Source organism: Rhinolophus sinicus, linkage group LG06, assembly GCF_036562045.2.
Source record: "Rhinolophus sinicus isolate RSC01 linkage group LG06, ASM3656204v1, whole genome shotgun sequence".
In the NCBI taxonomy this organism is placed as follows: Eukaryota; Metazoa; Chordata; class Mammalia; order Chiroptera; family Rhinolophidae; genus Rhinolophus; species Rhinolophus sinicus.
Window position 1 is genome coordinate 99,263,768 of NC_133756.1, and position 15,287 is coordinate 99,279,054.

The window sequence follows — 15,287 nt, forward strand, 5'->3', positions numbered from 1 at the left end:
TGTCCCACCCAACTTGAGTCCCATACAGGCTGCCTCCAATGGCTTTTTCCTACTGTAGTAGCTCATGCTTCAGACTTTCCTAAAGTCTCTCAGAGGTTCACAAAAAAACAAAAAAGTAGTCCAGGCCTTGGCATGCCCCGTACCTCTTGCTGAGCTGCCCCAAGCCCAAGAATAGCAACAGTTGGCCTTGGATCAAGGCTTGGCCCCTCAAGGTACCTCCAAGATTAGCATGGGTGGCAGCAATCTGCAGATTCTTTTGTGGCTCAGGTCAGGTGGCCTGGGCCATGCACATCCATCTGCTAAACTGGACCTGGTGTGGAGACCCTCTGTGGAGGCTCCAGGGCTAGCACATACAGTGGGCTTCACACAGAGACAGAGAACCACCATGCCACACTCAAGGATGACACATACAAAGGGCAGACTGGGTAGGCACCAGAGTCCTGCTAAAGAAAACAGCAACAAAGTCTCAACTACAACAGGAAGGTACACACAATACACAAAAGGGACACACCTGAAGCATCTGGCTTAGGTGAACAGGGAGACTGTGCCACTGGGCCTCACAGGACACCTATTACATAAAGCCACTATATTAAGACTGGGAGACATAATAGTCCTACCTAATATATAGAAACAAACACAGGGAGGCAATCAAAAAGGGGAGACAAAAAAGGATGTCCTAGATGAAAGAACAAAACAAAGCTCCAGAAAAAGAACTAAACAAAATGAAAACAAGCAATCTACCAGATGTAGAGTTCAAAACACTGGTTATGAGGACTCTCAATGATCTCAGGGAGAACTTCAACAAAGAGATAAGAAACATAAAAATAGAGATAGAAGACATGAAAAAGAACCAGTTAGAAATTAAAAAAAATATATACAATCACTAAAATAAAGAATACATTAAAGGGAATCAACAGATTAGATGAAGCAAAGGATCAAATCGGTGATTTAGAAGATAAAGTAAGAGAAAACACCCAATCAAAACAGAAAAAAAAAAAAAGTGCAAAAAATGAGGATAGTTTAAGAGGCCTCTGAACAACATCAAGTGTATCAACATTTGCATTAAAGGGTTACCAGAAGTAGAAGAGGGAGAACAAGAAATTAAAAACCTATTTGAAGAAATAGTGAAGGAAAACTTCCCTAACCTGGTGAAGGAAATACACACACAAGCCCAGGGAGTGCAGAGAGTCCCAAACAAGAGGAACCCAAAGAGGCCCACACCATGACACATAACAATTAAAACCCCAAAGTTTAAAGACAAAGGGAGATCTTAAAAGCAGCAAGAGAAAAGCAGTTAGTTACCTACAAGGGAGCTCCCATAAGAATGTCAGCTGATTTCTCAACAGAAATTTAGCAGGCAAGAAGGGATTGACAGGAAATATTCAAAGTGATGAAAAGCAAGGACCCACAACCAAGACTACTCTACACAGCAAAGCTTTTATTTAAAATTGAAGGAGAGATAAGAACTTCCCAGACAAGATAAAGCTAAACAGTTCATACCAAATCAGTATTACAAGAAACTTCAAAGGGAATTCATGAAGAAGAAGGAGTAGAAGGATGAGGAGGAAGAGGAGGAGGAAGAGGAGAAAGAGGAGGAGAAAGAAAGAAGAAAGAAGAAGGTTCAAAACTATGAATAATAAAATAGCAAGAACTGTATATTTATCACCAATTACTTTCATTGTAAATGGATTAAGTGCACCAATTGAAAGACAGGGTGGCTGAATGGATAAGAAAACAAGACCCTTACATGTGCTCTCTATAAGAAACTCTCTTCAGATCAAAAGACACACACACATTGAAAGTAAAGGGATGGAAGAAGGTATTTCACGAAAGGGGAAATGAAAACAAAACAGAAAAAAACGTGGGATAGCAATACTTATATCAGACAAAATATACTTTAAAATAAAGGCCATAACAAGAAATAAAGAACCCAGTAATCCCACTTCTGGGTATTTATCTGAAGAAACCCAAAACACTACTTCAAAGTAACATGCACAATCATACGTTCATTGCAACATTATTTACAATAGTCAAGATATGGAGGCAATCTGGGTGTCCATTAATGGATGAATGTTTAAAGAAGAGCTGGTATGTACTATTTACAATGGAATTTTACTCAGCCATAGAAAAGAAAGATATCTTGCCATCTGCAACAATATGGATGGACCTAGGGGATATTATGCTGAGTGGTGTAAGTCAGACAGAGAAAGACAAATGCCATATAATTTCACTTTTATGTGGAATCTGAAGAACAAAATATACAAACATACAAAACAGAAAGAAACTCATAGATACAGAGAACATTTTGATGTTTGCCAGATGAAAATGGTTTGGGGGAGTGGCTAAAAAAGGGAAGATATCAACTACAAATTGGTAGTTACAAAATAGCCACGAGAATGTAAAGTATAACATAAGGAATATAGTGAATTATATTGTAATAAGTATGTATGGTGTCAGATGGGTACTAGATTTATCGGGTGATCACTTTGCTATATGAATGTCTGATCACAATATTATACAAAAATATTTTAAGTTTGTGGAACTCCTACACATTTATAAACAATGTATAAAATGAAAAACATTTCCCAATGTTTCAGTAATGTCAAAATAAGTATTGGTCTACTGCCCATGTTTTTATAACAAGCAATATTATACATTTTATAAAGAGCAATGCAGATGTAGCAAAATTCAGCATGTCAATGGATCTTGAAATTTAAATAAAAATATAAAACAAATTAAAAACCTTCATAACAATTTATTCAAGGGTATACAATTTTGGTTTCTTCACAATTAGGAAAAGATAACTTACACATATATTTTATCTTATTGATGTCAGGCCAAGGGCCAAACCCAAATTTCTGTAGAGGTATAGTAAGAACACTTGCTGAGAGCTTGTTTTGTGTTATACTATATGCAGTGTTTCTCAATGCTGGCATCTTCAGAGCATTGTTATTTAGAGCATTATGCATTAGGACAAAGGTCTAATTTAATTAAATAAGCATTTCACTTGTTTATGTTTTATGTACAGTAGTACATACCTTTACGTTTATGTACAGTAGTTCATAAATGTGACCAATATGCATTCCTATCCTTACAGCTGCTTGTGATCACCTGGTAGAAAAAGTAGTTTTGCATGAAGATATCTGGAATCATTATTTTTGGCAGAAGAAATAATGTCAGCAAAATTAGAGAGTTGGGGAATTTAATGACGGGGTTTGGAGAGGTGCGGCTCAATCTAAAATGCGTACATACATTGTTTTAGTTGCAAAGGAGCCTAGAAAGAGTTTCTAAAGGACAGTTATGGATCGTCTAACTGGAACACTGCATAATCTGAAACATGTTCGTCAAGCAGTAGCAGCCATTAAAGCTTTCGGAGCAATGAAATGGCAAAACAGAACTTGAGCCTTTGAAAGATTATTCCATCAGAATGACTGACATTGGAGAACAGAGGAAGAGAAACCAGTCTGGAGATGTTATTCCAATGAAAGATGCCCTGAAATAGTGCTGGGTAAGTAAAATTTGGAAGGCTGGTTGGAATATGAGAGAGCTTATTTATCTAGAATTTTTTATTTGCTGGAAGATTTTTCAACTCTAGCCAACTAGAATTGTCTTCTCTTCATTCTACCTCCACTGGATATTTTGAATACAATGGAGGGGGAAAGGAAAACAATGTTATTTATACAAATACTTCTGGCTTTTCACAGATGTGTATTTTATTTCTTAGAAAATTTGGCAATGACTCAAAGCATTTTTAATTGACTTCTTTCTGCTATTGGTTTCTTTGTTTCACTTAACATGCAAAGGGAATTAGAAAAAAAAAGAACTCAATAGAATTAATCTGAGGATGAGCAGGAACAGTAGGTTTAAAAAAAGTTTTATAAACATCTAAAAATGCTCAAAATATTAGACATAAAATAGAACAAAAAAAGATACGTTTTCATCTATTCAGTTGAGTATAGAACAAGAGGTTTGATAATACACTGTATGGGCTATAGTACAAAGATAAATATTCTGATGCACTGTTGGTGGGAGTGTTAATTGGAACCATCCCTGTGGAGGGCAATTTGGCAGTAAAACCAAAATTTTAAATGTACATTCTTACTGACCTAGCAATTCTGGTTCTCGATCTACTCACACTTCTGTAAAAATGAGTACATAAGAATTTTCATTTCATATTTTTAGTATGTGCATATAAAATAGATTCTTTTAAGTAAAAAATATTTATATAAATTATATAGCATTATTGTGAATATTCTACAGTGTTAAAAATGATATACCTTTTTAAATTGTTATATAGATACCTAAAATTATTTTAAGAAAAAAATAACATTCTGAAAGGAAGTATGTGCAAAAATATGTTGATGATGGCTACTTCTGAAGGGTAGAGCTGGAAGATATTTTAGTGCAAAGATTCAGCTTTCATTATCTGCTTTTTATACTGCTCATTGTCATTTCCGTAATGTTAGACTAAAAAAGAGACGATGACAACAGTGTTCATTCAATTAAAATTCTGACTTGTAGGAGCTGCTTTATCATGTGGTCTTCTGGTTGACAACACACCCAATGGAGCAGATTATTTGTAATCTAATAGCAAGTATTTTGTGATCATTTTAAAAGTCATTCTTAAAGAGCATTTCACTCCTGAGCATTGAAGGGTTAGGAAAAAAAAAAAAGTTATAATTATCTTTTGTTAGTGAAAAGTAATTCCTTCTCAAAAGAATGCCTTTTAAAATTAATTCTTAAAATGATGTCTCTATTATATTATTATTACCTAGGGAAAAACATTAATAAGCAGATATATTTATTTCTATTTGAGTTTTCCTTTTTCCTCATAAGAAAAATTACACTAGTGTTTTTGAAATAAAAGGATAAAAGAAACTAATAATAATCTCTTCAGATAAAAAAAAATGATCTCAGTCCATTTAGCTAAATATTAGCTAAAGACAAACACTAACCAAATTGAGATGAACAATTAGAAAAGGTAGTTAATGTGAAAATAAATCAAGATACCTGTCTTAACTTTTAAACATCTATTAAAGTTCTAATATGTAAGAGATATCTGTTCACACAGAACATCTAGAGAAGTAATAATTTTACCTGTGTTTCAGGTAAAATATCAAGTTTAGGCATTTTTTAAAAGTATCTCATGATATGAATACTTATTTAACCACCTCTTCATTGAACAGTTTAAAATTGCTTTCTATCAGCTCCCTCTCCTGTCTGCTTTGAGGCTTTCTCCACCTTTCTTTTCTTCTCTGTATCCAGTATCTCTGGACCTAGTATAGTATTATCACATGTTTTTGAAAGAAACTACTTTTTGTGAGATTTGTTTCTTCCATTTCCTTCTACTGAACTGTATCTTTGCAATAGTAAAATAATCAGTAAATATCTGAGGAAGAGGTTGACTGGTTGTACCTATACATATTTAAATGGTATATCGCCATACTAGTCATAAAACATATTTACTTTTTAATTATGTTTACTGCCACTGTAGCCAACCAAAAAAATAGAAATATATCTAAATATCACTTGTAGGAAAGCATAACTGTAAAATGTTTGCAGGTTGAAATGAAATTTGTTTAGTTTTGCTTAACATCTGACAATTCACAATTTAAAAAAATCAGTTTTTATTTGTTTTAATAAATTAATATTAGGAATAATTTTGCAGCATGAGATACTTTCATAAAATTTAGTAACAAAACATAAAGTAAAAGAAGAAAATAATTGGGGGAACTAATTATTTTCAAATTAATATATTCTATACCATTTCGAATCATATGGAGTTCAAAAACAATATTTGAAATACCTTCCTCTCCTAACAAACTAAAGTCTATGTTCTGAACAATTGTAGAGAGACATTAAAGATGTTCTTTTTCAGGTAAAGCAAACACAGTAAAAATTTAAAAACAAACAAACAAACAAAAAAAACAATAAAAAGCACGTAATCTCTTTAAATACGTTCAAGTACAATTAAGACCATGAAAATAAATCATCTTACTATCAGCAAATGTACAAGGTTGAGTGCCAAGAAAATAAGTGATTTTCCTCATGTTTGGAAAACTGGAGTGATTTTAACAAGTTGTATTTATACAAAATTCAAATAACTTTTCTGCCTTCAAATATTTCTTGAACTGAAGCATAAAAAGAGATTTTCGTATGCAACTATACCTAAAGATGGAAAGAAATGATTTTAACTCCTGAGTCTACAGTGTCACTTCCTTCTTACAAAAAAACAAAACCCACCTGTGAGGTAGTAGTTAATGTCATACTTTTACAGGGAAAGAAATGGAAGCTTAGAAAGGTTATTGTATGGCTCAGGTAAACACACAGGGATGCTGTTCACTCATGATTAAACCTGTGTGTAACAAGTCCATGCTCTTTCCATGGCCTCCCCTCATGCCATGAAAGTGATCTCTGGTTTCATTATCTCTGTTTGGTGGAATCTATTCTAAACTCAGCTGTCAACACCTGCAATTCTGTTTCTTTCAATTTTCTTCTTCATCAAAACCTCATAACTTACACAGCCATTGAATTACAGTGGATCAAAACTTTAAAAGAAAATCCTTCACGTTTATTGATTTTAACTCTCTTGCTTGAGAGATTAATAAATGGAAGAAGTGACTTTTCCAAGTCACTGTAAGGGGCAAAACTGGGGCTGAACCCCATCTTAAATACTATCTAACCTTGAGATGAACTATTATCCTCTTGTTTTTGACCAAAATCCCAATACTTCACTTGTCTCTCAGAATCCTCTGTTTCCTCATTTGATATATTTTGCAAACTTCTCTCTTTGCATTACAAAGAATTCTTTCTTTGCATTAATTACCTTTCCTACTTTCTTCTCCACATCCATTTCATTGTTCTGCCTCTCTTGCCACCATCTGCAAAAGAGTCTTTGCCAATCCATAATTGAAACTTCCTTCAAGTCCTACTGCTTCTCATTTTATCTGGGGTATCAGTTGAATCCATCCCCACAATGGACATGTCTGACCCTCCAAGGTTCTCAGAATGTGTGACCAATATCTTGATAGCTATGTTTACTAGTGCATTTTCTTAAGTTGCTTATTAAGTTGTGTCCTGGCTGAAATTTTCCACCTCTCCATTATCTAGGATCAAAGCTCTCACTTCCTTTGCATCTCCAAAATAAGCTGTACTGTAATTGCTAATTTTGTAAAAAATGCCTATCCATGTAAATTACTTGAATAAAAGAGAAGATGCAAAGAATCATCTTTTAATGCTCATGGTCTGTAGATCTCAATATTGCTTTCCACAATTAGGACAGCATTATGCCTCATACAATATAGAATATTCTGGTAGACAGAATATTAAACATTAGAAAAGGAATCGGAGGGAAATCAAACTTTCTTCCCAGACTTAATTTTTTGATGTTTCTAACACTGTCATTTTTTTTTTTTTTTGTCATTGAAAAGTACATTTTTTCCTTATATATTATTACAACTTGATGATGGTTATCGTCCTAATTTGTCATGTAAAGAAACTTAAGTACCTTTTCTAAAATTATACAATAAGTTGTAGAAAAAAGACTAAACCCTGAAATTCAAACACCAGATCCCCTAATTCATACTGCCTCCCTATATTAGATATTTTTTATCTTTCCTACTGTTTACTACTGTTCTGCTGTTACTATTACTACTATGTGGAAGGGCCTGTGTAAGAAAAGCTTCATTAGCTTCACAGTTAACTCACACCTATAAAATAAGTGTCACCAGCACAATTAATATCCCATGCTTAGTAGCTGAAGAAATCAAGCTTATTTATAACAACATATAAAAATTGCATATTTTCACAGCATTTATGCCTCATTCACTTTAGCTCATATTTGGCTATATATCAGATAATAGATGTCTCTAAGACACTAAAGGTAGCACTATAATGAGATGTAGAAAAACACATCATTCGTTTAAATTTGTTAGGTGAATCTTAGAACCAAAGTTACTTCAAAATAATTTAGGCACTATGAAGTAAATGCAGCAATTAGAGAACCAATGCTAGCATGAAATAGTCCAAGCTGAAAGACTAGGAGAAAATTAACAGCTGCCTCCAAAAGTTGAAATATTGAAAATTTGCATCTTAGCTATGCATAACTCTACAACTGCACATTTCACGTTGAATTACGTTCAGCCCATGTGCTTATTTCCTCCATCAGGCCATGAACTACTTATCTCCCTTTATATTCTTACTTATTACTACAACTACCCACAGTAGGCCATTTGAATGACTAAAATAATGTAGAAACTGATTTGAATGTGAAAGGAATTACTTTTTCTTAATTTTTCTCATTGAGGTACCTACAAACAAGACCACATTAAAGAATGAGAAACAGTCATAAGTTTTAAAACATAGTTACATGATAAATTTTCATATAATCAATTTTGGATCATTTAACTTAAATCTCAAGTAACCACTGTTTCCTACTAAGGTTATTGTTCTTTGAAAATACTGAACAATTCAAAGTTGTAGGTAAGTAAATATCCAAAGTAAGTATAAATTCAAATAATTTTAAGGAGCATTTATTCATTGGACTTGGATGATAAATTTTACATTTTCTTCTAGAGCTATTTCCAAATCTTGGCTACATGTATAGGGTAGATAAGACCTCAGATTAAACAATCATTGTAGCACACTCTTTTACCTCATCTTTTTACACTGCCTTGTCATCTTTAAATATTCAGTACTTAAAGAAAGAAAGAGTCTTAAAATATGAAGTCATCCCATATGGACACACACAAAGAAAACTCTTGACATAATTTGACAATGAACGTTTCGAAAAAAAGCATCTGTAAAAATATAATTAAATCAGAAACAAAGCAACATATATAACTGTCTTTCCACTAAGTTGTAGTGTGGTGAATTTATAGTTTATCTTGTTCAGTTCTACTGAAGAAAAATTTTAGCATATATATTCATTCTGAAATAATTTATATTACATTATTGAAATTGAGCATAAACAAACTTTGGGTCAAGCACAAAGATAAGTAAATACTATTACAAACTCAAATTTGTTCTGTATTAACTTCCTTTAGTATTTTAACAGTAAAATTAGAATTTATATACAAGTTGATATTTGAATTCTAAAACTAAAACTCAGAAAAATATTGCCTATTTTTAGAGATTTATTTTTTGCTTTGTATTTTATTAAATGTTCTAAAATCATTATTACTTTAAGGAAGCCCATGATTTAAATTTCATCCTAATTTGCCAATACACAAAAATATTTTTTTCATTCACATTTCTCATTGATTTTGTATTTCATTTAGTATCCCATTAAACATTATTGCTGGAGGTAAAACTGCAATCCAGAAGAAAAGTATCAACAACAGCAACAAAATGGATGGTCCTTTATAATTAGTCACATTAGTCAAAAAAATCACATTCTTTTTCCTACTTGAGTTCCCAGGTTACTTAACTGAAACTGTCAAAAACCATCTACTATTTGATTTAGCTGGTGAATGCACACTAAGTTCATTGTGAAAAAGTTCACATCTAACAATTAAGTTGTATAGACATTCAGGTTTTGGTTAACAGAATGTGGATATAACTGTTTCCTCTGAGTTAATATAATTATTTAAAATTTTCTAATCTTAAAAGTCAGTGCTTTACAGATAAGAAATGCAACAAGGAAATTGCATATACTTATGTCCCAATCTGCATTTGAATAGATATAACAATAATTAAAATTTGTACAGCAAAAAAGGTATAAATTATGAAAAGCTCTGACCTAGAAATTTAAGAGAACTGAATTCTGATTCCACTTTTTCCGTTAAATGTACTATTGAACATATCACTTAACCTCTTTATATCTTTGTTTATTACTCTTCTTGACAAAAATGTGAAAATACAAGCTTGGTAAGGCTCCTTCCAACACTAAATGTTATTATTCTGTCACTTTTTCCTAAGTGTCCTAATAATTTATTCATTGTCAATAACTCATGAGATATGTGCTTATTTTTAATGACATGGTTATTTTAGCATTAGGAACTCTCATTCACTAGCTCACACATTACCATTAGTATAAAGGCATTGAAAGAGGAAGATTGTTAAATCGAATTATGAAGTTAAAGGTTTCAATTTTCTTATAAATTATATGAACTTTGAAATTCCTATCATCAAATATTCTCAAAATTAGAAAAATTAATGATCACTAACAAATTGTTTTATTAATTTTTGAACATGAGAGATGAAATTAAGCTACTCTGTATCTATTAGAGAATGTGACCAAGAAAGTTTTAAAATAACAAAATTGGCAAAATACAAACTCTAATATTAAATATGAGGCTTTTCATAATGTTTTCAAGACATATTTGCAAGCACTTAAACATGTTTAAGTGCCCAAGAAATAATTTCATATTTAAGAGTCATGAAATGCCAATTAAATAAAAAAATATTTGTAGAAATTATTTTTAAATTTCTACTGTTACTACCTGTATCTTCCAATTGATATTCATCTTAATCACTAGGGATTTCATCTAACTTGGTCATTTTAGAGATGATAAACTATAAAAGTATCTCAGCAAATATTACATCATTGAAAAGTAAATTCTTATATAAAACTGAAATGGGAAAACTTAGAAGTTTTAAAATACTTGGTTTAAATTCTTTGTTACCTTGACAAAGGTAAAACACAGATATCTTTGTATTTGGTTTAGTTTCAGAAAAGTATTTTAATACTTTAAACATGAAATTAAATATTTGAGAAAATAAAGATGAAACTTCATACACTTAAAAGTAAAATTTTCGCCATATAAATGTATCATTTCTCTACTAGTTATCTCACAAATATTAACTAGTGAAATACTTGTGAAATATCTATTGGCAGCTCCAGACACATTTATAACTATAATTACCCTATTATAATATCTCTTTCAATTAAAACCTCCTAATTTTTTAGCCTCATAATGAATGCTTGTGCCAGTATTATGATTGGATTATTATTTCAATACACCTTTTATCACCTAAATGAACAGCAAAATTTCTCTTCCTAAACTCCATATGCTATAGTTACTACTGGATCATAATGGGAGATGACATATTCTCTTTCTTGGGCATTTAACAGCTATAAGAATGCTATGAAGCAGATTCCTATCCCTCTCATAGAATCCTATGTATATAATTATACTTTTCCAGTCAATGGTCACAAAAGAGATTTTTAGATCATTCAGATAAATGCGATACTTTCTTCTTCCTCCTTGCCAAACTACAATTGCTTAAATTTTGAATAATGTACATTTTAGTCACTTTAACCCTTCAGCAGGTCCCTATTTTAGAGTACAGATACAAATTATAAAGGTATGCTTGCAGGAAAGCTCATACAAATATATTAATACCTTGCTATCTATCAAGATCTCAAGTTTTTTGGTCTATATAAGGGAGTATAGGAAATATTTGTAACCGTGACTGACATAAGAGGAAATGTGCAAATACTGCCAGATCGTTTAAGAGAAATCCACTTGTTAAAAATAAATAAAAAGTGGTATCCACTGGGAGACAAGTTATTTAGGTCATCATAGATTTTTAAGGGACCACTGAAAAAAATCAATTTTGCACCAATTTGTCAAATGAATCCAATGAAACAGTTTCGGAACTGTATAAAAATGACTGTTATCACAAGGAATTCCAACTTAAGTAACACATGGTAAAATAACATGACTGTACTTTATAAATTTCTCACAAATAATAAATCTCACACTATTTTATATTAGATTAAGAAATTGTAGATTCATTTTTTTTTTTTTTAATTTCCATAAAAAGGAAAGCTTTGATTTATGTTTTGGAATTACTTTATGGCCTATTCTAGAGTTCCATTTCCATGGAAGAAAAGAAGAGTGTCTATATTTTGGCTGACTTTTAAGTCTTATGAGCTAATGTTTAAGAAGACTATAATGTCAAACACACAACATGCACTACTCTGGAATATGAAATTAAAGACCTGTGTTTCAACTTAAGGAATTGATAGGCAGGAAAATGCTCTATATTTAGCTTATGAACGTATTTATTATAAGTAAAACATAAATGAACTTAAATACATAGTCACATATCAAGTTCATGGAATATAATTTAATACTGCCAAATAACTCTAATGAAAGAATTTAACTGTAAAACCATATTTTCCTAAAATGTAAATGTATATAATAAAACCATTTAAAAATTCCCCCTATATCCACTTTATCTGTGAAGCACTACACATTTGTTTTATTTATTTTTAATGAAAATAATTATCCATAGAACTGTTCCAGTGTCTGAGAAAAATATAAACTGATACTATTCCATTTACCTGAACCCTTCTTACATTATATATTTGAATATAAAAAAACACACATATAAAACAGTATAAATTAATTTAAGAGGTATAGATATGAAGATGGGGCATTGTCCATAACAGTTTTTAATCCTAAATCTTAAGTGTTAAGGAGTTTTATATACTTCATTATTTTTTTAAATGTATCAGTCTGAATAACTCTAATGTAGAGTTATTGATCACAAATGCTCAGAAAATAGACCTCTGCAAAGATTCTACTGCTTTGAGCTTCTGACCAGCCTCTTTCCTGCTATAAGGAGCTAAGAAGTTCATGCAACATATTAGCACAGCCTTATAACAGTAATCTAAAAAAAAGTATCTTGTCAGGATACACACCTCTTTTATATTTGTATCTTCAGTAATAAATTGAGATGAATAAACCTGAGCTCTTTAAGTCAGAATTTGAGACACAACATTATATGGACCTGTTTGAATTAAGAGACATAAATTTCCAACCACTGAGTAAATTTTTAAGAAATATATTTAAAAAGAAAGACAATTCAGAGACTACATATAGGTAATCAAAGTATGTGTGGTAGCATGGATTCAGCAAGTCACAACATTTTAAAGATCTTAGCCTCATAAAAATCCTAAATTATTTTTGATGAGTAGGGACACTAACCTCTGCTATAAAACTTTCTTTTAACCAATGGAACTTAAATATAGTCAAATCATCTTTACACTATTACAGCCATCTAGACAAGTTTTCTTTTCTTTTTTTACCCCACCCCCCACAAAAATTTACCTTTTGTTTTTCTAGAAGTAAGACAAGCTCCAAAATAATTTGGCCAGCATAGTATCCCTTTACTTTCTTCACCTGGAGAGCCCTCTACCCTTTACAGACTCCCTCTGGTTCTTATCACTAAATCAGTTTGCCATTAAACCACACTCTATCTAACCTGTACCCTGAAGATGGTAAAGGTTTTCTAAACTGTTAAATAAAACAGACATTTAAAGAAGTATATATTAGCCAAACCTGGTCCATTTTTCAACTTAATTGGACACATAAAATCAAAGTAAACTTTCACAAGCAACTGATTTTTAATATTTTTTAAAAAATAAACATAGGCTACGTGTTTATTCATGATTTGATTTCAGTTTATCTGCCAAACTTAACAAATATTTCCGGCCACCTCATAGTTGAAGGATTGCTCACCTGAGGAAACATTAAGGTATTTCAGTGATCCATTTAAAAATTCCACAATACAGCTTCTCAGTTCTATTTCCATATACATCACGGTCTGCATATGCCTCAGAACTTACAAAGCATGGCTTTTAGTTCATCAATCGGGGTAATGTTCTTTCTTTCTAACTTTTGAGAATTCTAACTTTCTGTTCATTTGTTCATGAAATCAAAGAAAAATTAAAATTATCAGTTTTTCTCTTCATTTGTTAATTTCCAGGAGTTTTAAATATAAACAATTTAAAGCCTCCACCAAGCCCTGCACAACACATTGGTATTTATACTGTAGTAAACATTTGACTGATTTTCTATTTTCAAATCTGCTTTTATATCTTCTCACCACACTCCAGCTAAGTTACTTTTCAAATTCTATTTTATTTTTTAAATCACATTGCCTTTTTTTTTAAATTTTCACTTTGAGTTTTGTACTTTGTTTCCTTCACTAGACTTAGTTGGCATTTGTATGTAGTGTCTTTTAATTTTTATTCATTTGTCTTATGGGACATATACTGGATAGTCATATTGTTGTGTGCTTTTTTTTTTTTTCCATTTGAATCAAAGGAAACATACCTGTAAAGTTGGAAACTCAATAAACTGGTTCTCATAGAACTTAGAATAATTTTAGCACGAAGTTGGAAAATATGCAAATAAATATTTGTGAGTTGCTTAAAGTTGACTACAGGCACTTTGAAAAAATAATGACATTTTCATTGCTAATTCTTTTATGTTTAGGGTTACAATAGTAATCATGATGACCTCCTTTAAGCTTGCTCTGCTAGTCATTAGTATTTCTGTAGTTCTGTCGCAATTCAACAGTACTTAATTATGCCTTCACTAATTTTTAAATTTGACCCACTACTTACTTGACTGTATTTTTTAATGCTAGTATCCTAATGAACATCTACTTCTTTCATCCTTGCTTCCACAGTTAAAATTGAAACTCAAGGTAGAAGTATGACATCTTTAAATGTTGTTATCTTTTAGACTAAGAAAAATAGTAGGTTAATATAGGTAAGGCATTTTACATGCAACAATTAAAAAGTTTTTGCTTCCAAATCTATATTTACATTAACACACCAAATAGTATTTTTCATGCTAGAGGTTATAAAATTTAAAAGTAAAATAATTTTAAAATATGTAGTGTATTCTTGGTTTTCCCAAATAAATTTAGTTAAAATAGCTTAACTTTTTTAGATTGTCAGAGTAATTCTCAGCTTATTGTACACCATGTCCATATATGCAAATTAGCATTCTCCTACTTTTTCATAAAAACTCAGTAAGAATCTCTGAACATACTTTCATATTCTTTTTTAAACATCTATCACATTCCTATACAACATTTAGAAAGCACCTCAGCATAATCCAAGATACCGCTATTTTAGTCTCTGTAACTTTGTAGAACTTCACTTATAGAGTCTCCCTACTGAATTTTAACAAGTTATTGGACTGTCAGACGCCCAATTATTTGGGTTCTGGTCTCAGAAACGCATTGCTAAATCATAAGACATGCATTCAGTCCCTGAGAAAGCATCCTATTTTCTGACCATTTAGTTGCTTTTGTAGAAAAAGTCCTACCCTATCCTGGCATTCATCACCTTACAGTTGAGTTGTAGGAATTGTTTATTCTTATTTTGGATGGCATTATGAGATACACAAAGAGGTTATATGTACTCTTGTTTCAACTTTTCTGACATAAAATCCCAGCGGAGAAAAATAATATGTAAAAGGAACCAAAAAACAAAAACAAAAAACAAAAAAAGAAACACAAAAAAACGCTTTATCTGACAG

The 15,287-nt window shown here is 31.5% G+C and overlaps 1 protein-coding gene across 1 annotated transcript in view; it reads right to left on the reverse strand.

The window, feature by feature from the left end:
* Window positions 1-15,287, reverse strand: part of CNTN5 (contactin 5) — a 1,268,958-nt gene that overhangs the window by 1,253,068 nt on the left and 603 nt on the right. The window lies entirely within an intron of this gene.